This window comes from Ictidomys tridecemlineatus, chromosome 15, assembly GCF_052094955.1.
Source record: "Ictidomys tridecemlineatus isolate mIctTri1 chromosome 15, mIctTri1.hap1, whole genome shotgun sequence".
Lineage (NCBI taxonomy): Eukaryota > Metazoa > Chordata > Mammalia > Rodentia > Sciuridae > Ictidomys > Ictidomys tridecemlineatus.
The window spans coordinates 54203532-54215516 of NC_135491.1; the positions used below are offsets into that span (position 1 = coordinate 54203532).

General features: G+C 46.5%; 1 long non-coding RNA gene across 1 annotated transcript in view; it reads right to left on the reverse strand.

The window, feature by feature from the left end:
• LOC120888101 (uncharacterized) overlaps positions 1-2560 on the reverse strand; it is a 50947-nt gene extending 48387 nt beyond the window's left edge. Inside the window, exon 1 of the long non-coding RNA XR_013431229.1 lies at positions 2464-2560. This is a non-coding gene — a long non-coding RNA (uncharacterized LOC120888101). The remainder of the gene's footprint in view (positions 1-2463) is intronic.
• Positions 2561-11985: the final 9425 nt, after the last annotated feature.

Consider the following 11985-nt stretch of genomic DNA (forward strand, 5'->3'; position numbering starts at 1 on the left):
TGGGGAATTAGAAGGAGTTCACAGGAGTCTTTGGTCTGGGATCACATCCCACTGCTCCTCCCATTTGTGATCAACTATGAATGTCTTCTCAGAGAGAAACCAGCTGCCCTTGGAGGTAGCCCCACCCTCCACTCCTGATTCCTCTCTTCCTCTCTTCACTCTTCCCTCCATCTCTCTCGATTCCTCCCTCCATCTGTCTGTTCACTCATTCAACAAATGTCCGACTCTATCCCATGTTCTCAGTAGAGAGGAAATGGATAGTATAGCCCAATACCATTCCAAGCATCATGGAGTTTATCATCGTTTTTTTAAAACAGATAACTCAAAAATCAAGATACAGTTGTGATGACAAGAGTTACATGGGAGAGAAGGCACAGAGCAGAAGGGGACCTGAGATACATGGCGGATCAATAAATGCTTTCCCCAGGAAATGACAGCAGGGCTCAGGTCAGCGGACAAGAGGGGACACCTGGCAGAACAAGGGAGTGGGGTCAGTACTTCAGCACAGGGGCCCTGCCAGTGAGGCAGCACAACCAATCCCCGGGACATGGGCATGAAAAGGGGGTAGGGAACGAGGATTCACGGTCAGCGCTGCTACTGGCGCGGCTGGATAGGAGTAACTCTCAATGCTCCATGCCGCATAGAAGGTAGCCATGGTCAGCGGATATTCATTGAATATTTCAAATAGTTAGTAGAGAAGACTTCGACTGCTCAGCACAAAGTGATGACTGTTTAAGGTGACAGATTTGCCAGTTCCTCGGGTCCAATAATTCCACCTTGTAGACACACTGTGATACTCGCGAAAGTACACTCTGCCTTCCATAAGGGTGCACAATTACCAAGCTTCAATTAAAGGTAAAAAATATTTTTAAAAATGATAACAGGGTGCAGATGGGAAGGGACCCCACAGGCCAGCTACGGGGTTTGGATTTTATCGTAATAACAGACCACAAAAGGGCCCTCAGAAGCCCCAGGAGCTCGGCCCCGCCAGGCTCTCCTCCCCTGCCTTCCCTCCCTTCCTCCTGAGTCTTGCTTCTCTTTCCCAGGAGTCTGCCATGCCTGTCTTCCTGGGGAACCTGTCACTCCACGAATACATACAGGCCATCAGATGGCCAGCAGGATGACGTGGCTGAGCGCCTCTCGGCCATGGGCACCTCGGGGCTCTGCCTAATCTGATTCCGCATAGACAGGCAATAGGGTGGGTGGGAGGAGAGCCCCCTCGGGCTTCTGCAAGGAAGAAGAAAGCTGAAGAGTGTGGCAGGAGGAGTTGGGGGAGAGACACAGCCAAGAGACACCCAGGGCTTATCTCTGGTCAAGAACATCAAAGTCCACTCCCCTGGAGCCCAATAGACTGAAGCCGCCATTTTGCTTTCCAGGGATTAAGGTCAAGTCCATGGAACACATGTGTTGGGGAAACGTGCCACTGATAAGAACATTAGATTATCTGCAGAAGATGCCTCTGGCCCCGCCTTTCCTCCCTCCTCCCTGAACTCTGCTCTCTCCTCTGGGACCCTGTCCCTGCCAAGCCACTGGCTCCTCTCACAAACACATCATGTGGCCTTTTGAACCACCTGCTCCCCACATACGCAGGGCAATGAAGAGCCATCTTCTGATAAGCAAAGCAATGAGCCGCCGGGTCTCAGTGTTTATCAGTTCCCCTCAGCACCCAAAGAAACACAAATGGAAGAGGAGCATGAGGTTCCAGCAGTCGGAAGTGGCCCCTCTCCCTGCACAGAGGGCCACCCTGGCAACAAGGAATAGAGTCTGGCACCTACTCTTGCCAGAGAGGATCCCCCCGCCCCAAGAAGTTGGAGAAGGAGGAGAAGGTCTAGGAGTTATTTTACTTGTGGACGTTGGGCCGGACAGTGCCTTATCTGCTTGGGCAGGGCAGCCCTGGGTATTGTTCCTGCCTAACCCAGGATGGTAAAAACAAGGAGTTCGCAGTAAACAGGGCGGTGTGCCTGCAAACACCCGTGTCTACACACGTGAGGCAGAACCCTGCAAATGAAGATCCTCCATCTGACCATCAACGCATCCAGTGATCCATCCACTCACCCGCCCACCCACCCCCTCATCCGTCCATCCCTAAAACCACCCATCAGTCTGTCTGTCCACCCGCAGACATTTGTTGAGTCCTCTCTGGGCTCTCTGCTGCTACAATGGAATCCCACAGTGAACGGAGGAGACATGTTTTCTGCCACCCCGAGCTCTCAGTTGTGGAGGGCTAGCACTATCTGATAAGTAGAGACAACGAGAGGCCACGGCAGGGACAGAAGGTCCAGTAGGCCCCTAGCTCAGGCTTGGAGCCTCTGCTCCGTCTCTCTGAGGAAGCTCTTCCTGAGCAGAAGGATCCTGTAAAAGAATTCTGTCCGGCTGGGCTTCCCTGGGAAGCCTGGAGAAAAGAGGAATTCTAGCATTTATTGAGTACCTATTGTATGCCAGGCACCAGGACTGTCAACTCACAGTTTTTTCTTCAATTAGTCTTTGTAGCAGCTGGGGAAACGGAGACTCTCTGCAGCTCACCCCATGCTCAGCATAACTACCAGGCTTCAAAATGACCCAGACTTTCTCTGGTTCCCAGGCCTTTGCTCTTTGGTTTTTGCTCTAAGTTCCCCTCCCCCAAACCTCTTTTTGGGACTATCAGGGAATTGGGAACCAACCAGGTGGATTAAGGATGTGGGCTCTGCCTTCCCCACACTTAGATTTCGAATCCTCTCTGACATCCATTAGTGCTGTGACTGTGAACAGTTCACTTTGTCTCTCTAACCCTTGACGCTCTCCTCTGTGGAACAGGGTAATAACAGTACTTACCTCAGAACTGTACAAGAAGTTAAGTACGCCACGTGCTAAGTGAGCCCAGCGTCTGGGCCAGTGACGTCCCCAGCCTGTGGCTGTGTTGCTCTTTTCCTTATCTCTGCAGAAGGCAGGTGCTCTAGAAGAGGGGAGGTACACAGAGGAGACCCAGGAAAATGTTTCAGTTCTTTAGGGGGAGACTAAACACAGGCCTCTGCGTGTCCTAGACCACGGCCAGCAGGAAGCATGGAGGAGAAGGACCTGGGGCAGCCTGGGGCCATGTGGGCACCAGGGGTCAGGGAGCCTCTCCGTGTGCCCCACCCTCACCAGGGCCCACAGCAACTGCTCCCACCGTGCCTTCCCAGCCATGAGCTCCCCTGGATGAGACATCGGAGGCTCCCGGGCAGCCTCCTGGGGCACCCCAAGTTCAACACCTCTTCCTATAGGCCCCTCAAGTCCAGGGAAGCAATGCCCCAGAGCGCCCCATCTTCTAGAACTGTGGTCCCAGGGTCCAAGTCCTAGTGTCAAGTGCTGTCCCCTGTCCTGCCTGGCTCAGCTCCTGTCTCCATACTCCACTCTGGAATGTGCCTGGAGTGAGGACAGAGGGGACACTTCTCAGAGACCTGGAGGGGAGGAAGGCTGGTGACTTCCCTCGGGGCCTGCAGGGGCTCTCCCCGAGCTGTCCCTACTCTGGGCTGCCGAAGTCTTCCCAGATTCCTGCCAACACACTTGGTTTCATAGTGCTGTTTAATAACTGCAGCCGCCTTCATGAAATATTCATGCTCTTTTCTCTGTTGGAGCTTTCACTGAAGCTTCCAGAAATTTCTCTCTCTCTTGTTTTCAAAGATAGTCCCCAAGAAGGACAACCGCGACTGCAGACAGAGCCCAAGCTAAGGCAGGCAGAGGGCTGGGGAGTGCTCCCCACAGAAGGGGACTGAGGGGCCACCAGTGCAGGGTACCTCTGGAGGCCCTGAGGGTCTAAGTCAAGGAGTAGCTGAGTGAGGACCTCTGGGACAAGACCCACTCCCAGGAAGGGCAGGTCTTTGTCTCAGAGGTAAGCACTCTGGCCGATGCCGTGGGGCTGTGATCCTGATGCTGAGCAAAGAGTGCCACCTGTTGAAGGCTGAGGAGAGCTGGCAGCTCCTGCCAGGGCTCGGGGCTCAGGGCAGTGTGCTGCAGGACAGCGCATCCTGCACCCATGCAAGCTCCGGATTTCAGGACAGCCCATCCTGCACCCATGCAAGCTCCGGATTTCAGGACAGCCCATCCTGCACCCATGCAAGCTCTGGATTTCAGGACAGCCCATCCTGCACCCATGCAAGCTCCGGATTTCAGGACAGCGCATCCTGCACCCATGCAAGCTCCGGATTTCAGGACAGCGCATCCTGCACCCATGCAAGCTCTGGATTTCAGGACAGCGCATCCTGCACCCATGCAAGCTCTGGATTTCAGGACAGCCCATCCTGCACCCATGCAAGCTCCAGATTGGGGGTATAACTGCACAGACCCTCAGGTGACCATCTGTAAAATGACTCAGTGGCCCCGGTGACCTCCCACAGATCAGAGGAGAGAAGGTGACCTGCCCAGGTCCCCTGCTGACCAGGAGCTCCTGTCCTCTCGCTGACGCCCATGAGAGCACTTCCCACCCCATCACTCTCTTTGGATGCTGTTAGAATTTGTTTTTTTTAAGGTGATTTTTTAAAACATGTAGAAAAGAGGACAAAGTCAACAAAACCTCACCAGGTGAGCACACCTGTGGAATCAGCATTCAGATCACCATGGAAACAAAGGCCCCCAGAAGCATCCCTCCCCCCACCCCGTACCCTGACTTCTGACTCCGTAGGTCCAGGTCCGTTTTACCTGTTCCTGAACTAGCAAGGGAACCGTCCACATGGCTTCATGTCTCTAACCCAGTGTTCCATTTGTGGGAGTTAAACTTTTCCAGTCTAGCGTCTCCCCTGGCTCACACATCTGAGACTCCAGGGGAGACTCCTGCAGTTTCACACTGCTTCTTGTTATAAGGAATCATACATTTTGTTCTAAGGAGCCATATTTTTTTCCAAGGTGTGACGCAGAATCACATCTAAGAATTAGAGACACTTTGGAAATCATTGAATTGAGCCCTACCAAGTTTTAGTGAGAACAATAGGCTCAGAGAGGTGAAGGAATCTTCCTGAGGGCACACAGCTTGCTCAGAGGTGTCTCCAGCAGGTGACAAGGCTGTCACACTAACACCCCTAGAGAACTCAGGACTTGGCATCTGACCAGGAGTAAGGACACTGGTGCCACCTACCAAGCTCAAGTCCTGCCCTAGTACACCCCAAAGGCCTCATGTTCATCGGCTCCTTCATCACCTAGTGTGGGCAGCATGTCACAGGGCTGGATTCTCTCATCAGATGTGACCAGGCAAGTTGAGACACCTGGTGGGTCGTTGAGCTTCACTGTTTACAGATGGAACGCTGTGTGCTGCCAAGTGTCCACGATCCCATTCCCAGGCTTTGCAGCTAGACAGAGCAGAACCCCATGTCAACCTCCAGCACTTAGGCTTTGCCTCCATGGTCCACCCACCCCAGCCAGCCTCAGTTTTCCAATCTGCAAACACAGCAAGTTGCAAAGACGCTCCTGTGAGCATTAATGAGGCAAGGCAGATAAAGTGCTTAGCCAGTGTTCAGCCCTCGGCAGCTCTTTGATTGTTTCTAAGATTATAAACATGTTTCCAAACAGCCACTGGCTTGATGGAGCGCTCTTCTCCCTAAAGGCATCCACGGACATATAGATATGGCACCAGTGAGTGACAAATCTTCAAGAAGGACTGTTAACCTCTCATTGGAGAGCTACACAGGAGGTTTTGGGTTACATCCCCCCATCTAAGCTTTCATACACTTAAAACCCAGTTTTTTCTCCACCACCTGGACATACCCTGGCCACTCTGATCTCTCCAACCTACGGACGTCTATAGCCTTTTGGAGACCATTCAGCCTTATGGTCCCCATTCAGAATTAGGGTGTTCTGATCCACTTGCAAACCGCCCCAGACTTATCTTTCTGCTCAGGGAAGACTGGCACAAGCCCTGTGGCTTTGGGGAGGTGGAAACCCGAGGGCTATGTACCTGGTGTCTCCCTCAGGGCATAGGACCCTCCCCTCCATCACCCACTGGAATATAAAACACAAAATAAAGTTCCCCACGATCCCTCCTACCCACAGATAACAACTTTAACCTTTTAGAAGATTGCCTTCTAATTGTCCAGCTAAGCATATTTTGTAATAAAGTTGAGCTTCTTTTTATAGTCAGTTTTATTTCTAGACTTTTCTCACTTGATGCTATACTGTTTGCCTTTTGCCAAGCTATAGAATACTGTTCTTTAATAACGATCTTAATAGTTACATAATTGGATAATAGAGACCAACCAGAGTTTACTCCACAATTCCTCTTTGTTCAATTTTTTTCCTAACAATTTGACATTACAATTCTGCTATATAAGGATAGACTCTCAGAATTGGGATCAATGGGTGAGGATTTTTAATTATTTTAATTTGCATTTCTTTAAAACTCAGCAAGCCCTGTTCCTATGGAAAGTAGGCTTCCTCCCAATTCCTCAGCAGAAAAATTCCTTGTCACACTGTGGCCGTCTGCCTTCCCACTTTAATCTGGCACTGACACATCCCCCCACACACACCTCCCTTCAGACCTCAGCCACGCTGAAATCTTTGCAGTTATACTCAGCATGAATATTCATACCAAGGCTTATATGTGTGTTTCTCTGACCATTAGGATGCATGTTCCCTCTGCCAAACTGGGCATGTTCCTATCAAGACTCAAATATCACCTTCCCTCTGGGAAGTTTTCTCTGAGCTTCCAGGCAAAACAAGCCACCCCTCCTCCAAAACTCCCCCTTGAGGTTTCTGTTGCAATCCGCTTGTTTAATAATAATAATTATATTGATCATAATAGTAATCAAGACGCATTGAGCTCTTATCATGTGCTCAGACAGTATTCTAAATCCTTTCGGAGGATTGTCCCAGCATTCGCTGCCTGGTGGTTTGACATCAGTTAAAACATGCATCTGCTCCCCGCCCAGATCACAAGCTGCTCCAGAGCAGGGGCTGCGCCTTGTTCCCCTTTGTCGTTCTCCCAGAGCAAGCACCGTGCCTGGCACAGAGTAGGCTGCACAGCAATTGCTCAGGAATCAATATCTGCACCAACTCTCATGACTCAGCCAATTTAGGGTGATGTTAAAAAAATGAAAACAGAGCTGAAGAAAGACTGGCTGGATGCTAATCCCAGGGCACACCTCCCCCAGGCAGTCCCCACCCTGAGAAAAGCTGCAAGGTAAAACCACCTAAAACATCTAGGGGATCATCACAATGCAGACAGCCTCTCCCTTCTCTGCAGTTCATGCCGGGTTTTGTATACAGATCATCTCACTTAATCCTCTTATTTCAGAGCAGGGAAACCTCCTGAAGACATGGAGAACTCCTTCCTTGCAGAACGCTTGCAAGGAAGAACACAGGTGCTAAGCAGCACACATAAACCCAGGAAGCTGGCCCTCCCTCGTGCGTGATTTTACGCCGTATTGCCTGTGCAGAACTTATTTTCTGAGCCCCTGAACTCTGTCACTGATTAACATAGTTCATCTTGGGGAAGATGAGGTTCAAAGGGTGACATGGTCGATCTCAAGTCTGCCCCAGGAAAGCAAGAGATCTGGGAGAAGATGGCAGACAGCTCACTGGCCTCTGAAAACTTCTTTTCCTATCCTGGGTTGAGATCTTCTCAGGCCCTCCGCCTTTGACAGGAAACCCACCTGTTCTCCCTGTGAGGACAATGCCTCTTCCAGAATCACACCTGCCTCTGCGCAGGGAGAATCCAAGGCCACCCTTCGTTGAAGACCGTTTACATATCCAATGTTAGACAAACCTATCTCCTGCCTCCTGCAAGTGAGGTATTATTTCTTTCTGGTTTGATAGATGAAGAAACTGAGGCTCACAGAAGTAACTTGCCCCAGATTTATTCCCCTTACAATGTGGCACAGCTAGAAGTTGGGCTGGGTGTATTTGAACCCCAAGTGCAGCACTTTCCACCGTACCATGCCTCAAACCAGTCTTGCATAGAACCTGGTTCTGCAGAATGTGCATATTATGAAGCCAAAAGTTATTCTGTATTCAAAGGAGTTGGTTAAGCAAAAATGCAGTTTGATTCACGATAACACTTGGCAGAGCTTTAAATACGGCAGTGCTCATTGTGCATTTCCAAGAGGACTCAAGTATGCCACCAACGTGCTAAATTATTTGATTGCAAACCTGTTTGTGAAAAGCACCAGGTAGCACTAGTGTGTGCAAGAAAGCATTTGGGGAAAGTTCTTTCTGTACTGGTAGTTTCATTCCTCAGAACTTGACTCCACTCTTGTTACTTATCGATACTTTTTTTTTTTCCCTCTCTGTTGCTCTCCATTATGGCTTCAGTCCTAATCTTAAGTTATTAATGTTCCTGACAAAATCTTTGAACTGCGCATCTTGGTCATCTTCTGATCATGCTGTGTGACCCACCTTCCTCCTCCAGCTGTCTCATGTCCACATATGTACAAGAGCTGTGGACCCAGATGGTCCTGTTCCTGTGGTGCCTGCTAATTCCACTCCCCTCTTAAACCAACTCTCTGACCATGAAACCCAGTGCCATGTTAGTTAGTTAGTTAGTCTAACAGCCACCACAAACGGAACCCGCTTCCTGCACCTAGTCAAATTATTTTTCTACTGGTTTGATGTCATTTCCTCATTCTCTACCCTAATGGGAATGACACCTCACAGTCCTGGGCCAAGGTCTTCACTTGATTTATAAGCACCCATGGAGTTCCATTGGCAAAATTATAAGAACAACAATATGTTCAGGGGAGGTTAGCTTTAGGAAGAGGGTAGGGGAGAGCAAATTTAATCTAAGCCACAGCTTATTTAAAAATTGATAGGAACTAATTAAATTAATATAATTTTATTGAACTTTAAAATAAATTTTTAAAAAAATCTCCCTTTCACTGAATCCAAACCAATGGAATTCTTCTTATTATTATTATTTTTAATTAAATTAGATGGCTTTAACTCCTGTCCTTTGGAACTCAAAATAGAGACTCAATTGAGATTTTTCTCCCCATTCAAGTATCCAATTCATATTTGCATACTTAAAAACAAAATCTTTACATGCAAAAATTGTCCCCACACCTTTTAATGAGGCCAATAGGCTGCCTTATTTCACTATCTGTCTGCCCAGTGGTGTGGGAGAGGGGATCACTCATGGCTTCTATCAGTTTTCATGATGTAGATACTCCCAGCAGGGCTCTTGGCTACTGATTTCTAGCCATTTCATTAAGGAGACTGAAGGTACCAAACAAGGAGGTAGAAAGAAATGCGTGTCATCTCCTCTCGTGAGCTGGTGCTGACACACTACTAATGTGTCCTGTGAGTCAGATTCCAGGGGCACTGTCCCCACTCAGAGTACCCCCCAGCAGTGACACAACATGGACCTCACATTCAGCCACATGTCACACACACTGGGACATGTAACAGGTGCTTCTTGACAGTGGCAGTGGTGATCACTATCCCAAACAGTATCGTCAGGGACAAGGACTAGATATCATTAGATCCAGAGAAGATCTGCAAGTTCTGATTCACCAGGACCCACTGTTTATTTGTATAGATTCAATCCATCCTTTTTCTCCTTAGGTTTTTATTTTGTTTCCAAAATCAAATGAGTGCTACAGTTGCTATAATTCAGAGAAAATGTGACTTCATTTTATTCCATTTCATTCTCCTCCCTACTCATGGCTACTAAATAATTCAAACTACCTCCCAAGTGAGTTTAATTCCATCAAAAAGGGCTAGGATTTCAATAAATGTTCTTTTATGGATTGAATACTTCCTTTCTGGACAAAATATCCACTTTACAAGTTTTCCTTTTCACTCTTTTAATGACTATTTAAAAAAATACAAAGAAGTCCTTAATTTCAATATAGCCTATTCCTTTAAAGTTTGTGTTATGCAAGTCCAGTTTAAGAACTCTTTCTTTTCACCAAGTACATCAAGATTTTCTCTTGCATAAACTGCTAGATATTTTATCATTGCACTTCTTACATTTAGCTCTCCACGTGAAATTATGGTTTGTATATGGTGTGAGGCAGGGATTGTGCTTCATTTTTATCTGTGGGTATATGTGATTAATGGGTCTGGCACCATGTATTGAAAAGCCCCTTCTTTCCCACTTCACTCCAGGGTCCCCCATACCATAAAGCAAGTGACAGATGGGTGTGCCTCTTGACTCCCCTTTCTCCCATGGTCTCACTTCTGTCTGTGTGCATCAGCCCCACATTTAGTCTTAAGTATTTTTAGCTTTGTCTTAAGTCCTGGCATCTGAAAGCACAAATCCACAGCCAATTTTCTTCTTCAGGATGATCTTGCCTCATTGCAACCCTTGAAATGGTTATATAAATTTTAGAAGTTTGCCCCTTTAGGCACACACACAGTCAAGATCGATTTGAATGCACAGGTAAATCTGAAACAATTAACACATCTTTATACTCTTCGTTTAGGTCTTCCCTAATTTCTTGCAACTCTAATGTTATAATTTTCTGTGTAATGTGGTGTGTGTTAGAAGTATTTACCTTATGTAATTGCAACACATATTAAGTGTAGATAAATAGTTGTTGAGTTTGCTTGGCCTGTCTACATTTGCAGCCCTTAAAGAAAATGTCTGATCAGAATTGTATTACTTCAGACCAAGGCTGTTGAAAGCAGGCAAATCCTGCACATCTTAATTTGGCCTATTCCTGAGAATTTAATGTGTGTGATGCTATTGTTAATGCCATCTTCGTCCTAATTTCATTTTCTAATTATTTCTTGCTGGAATACGGATATACAACTGATTTTTTATATTGACTTTATAATTAGCAACCTTGATAAATTCACATATTAGTTCTTGTAGTTTATTTGTACCCTCAGATTTCTACTTTCCAATAATGTCGTTTCCTAATGATAGTTGTATTTCTTTCTTTCGTACCCTTATACTTTTAAAATTTCTTTTCCTCCTGTGCTGAGCTGGCTAAGCCTACACCCTGACAGTAAATGATCTTGTTTCATTTTGCTTTGCTTTTTCTCTCTTTCCACTCCACTTTTATCAGAATAAGGAACACTTTGAGGAAACTTTAAAAATGCATACGACATTATCCATATTCAGAAGAAATCAAATCTCAAAAAATCCATCTATGGTATAAAACAGATAAATATAATAGAGCGGCACACGGATTGTCCAGGGCTCAGAAACACAGTTCGCTCTGATCGGCATCATGGGATAGATGGAGGGGTGAAATGATGCTCCAGTTTGTAAGAATCATAGACAAGCACTGGTCCCTTCAAAATGCTTCTGGGTATTTATCTATACAGGGTAGATCTCCTTTAGAGTCAAATTAATAGTCAAAATTTCTGTGCATATCACATCTGGATAAATTTGATATTCTCAAGTATTCTTAAAAGAAGCTACAATCAAATCCTATATTTTCAGTGATAATTCCCAAATTTCAGGTTTTCTAAGAATGTTACATGAACCAAGATGCTAAGAAATCATGCTTTCTGCCCTGCAAACCCATTATTAGCTCTCCTTCTGCTTCTTTCCTAACTTTATTTGACAATAATATCACAGGCAAGGCAAAAAAAAAAGTTTATCTTAGAGTTATCTTAGAGCAAATAACACAGTATGTGGGTTAACAGTGTTTACCTTATGTAATCATGATACTTATGCAGTGCTAGATAAATACTTGTTGAGTTGGTATGGCCTGGCTACTTTTGTAGTTGCTCAGAGAAAATATGTGGGAAGAATTATATTACCTTGGGCCAAAGGTTGTTGAAGACATACAAATCAAGAGCAGGTACAGTGAGATTTTTCAGTTTCAAAGTTTAAAAGAGGAGTCAGGGGAACCAACCAGGAGCTGAGAGGAAAAACACATGGCATTTCAGAGCTGGTGTTACAGAGGAATCATTACACCAATACAGTCTGCCATTTTGGTGGTTACTTTAACTAGAGTGTCTTAAATCACTTCAGCTTTACCAGGAAACTGAGAAATCAGGTCTACATCTGTCAGGGACCAGCCTCCTCCAGAGTAACACGATGAACTCATCAGGTCCACATCCAAACATCTACCTGTTCTCAAAGTCAAC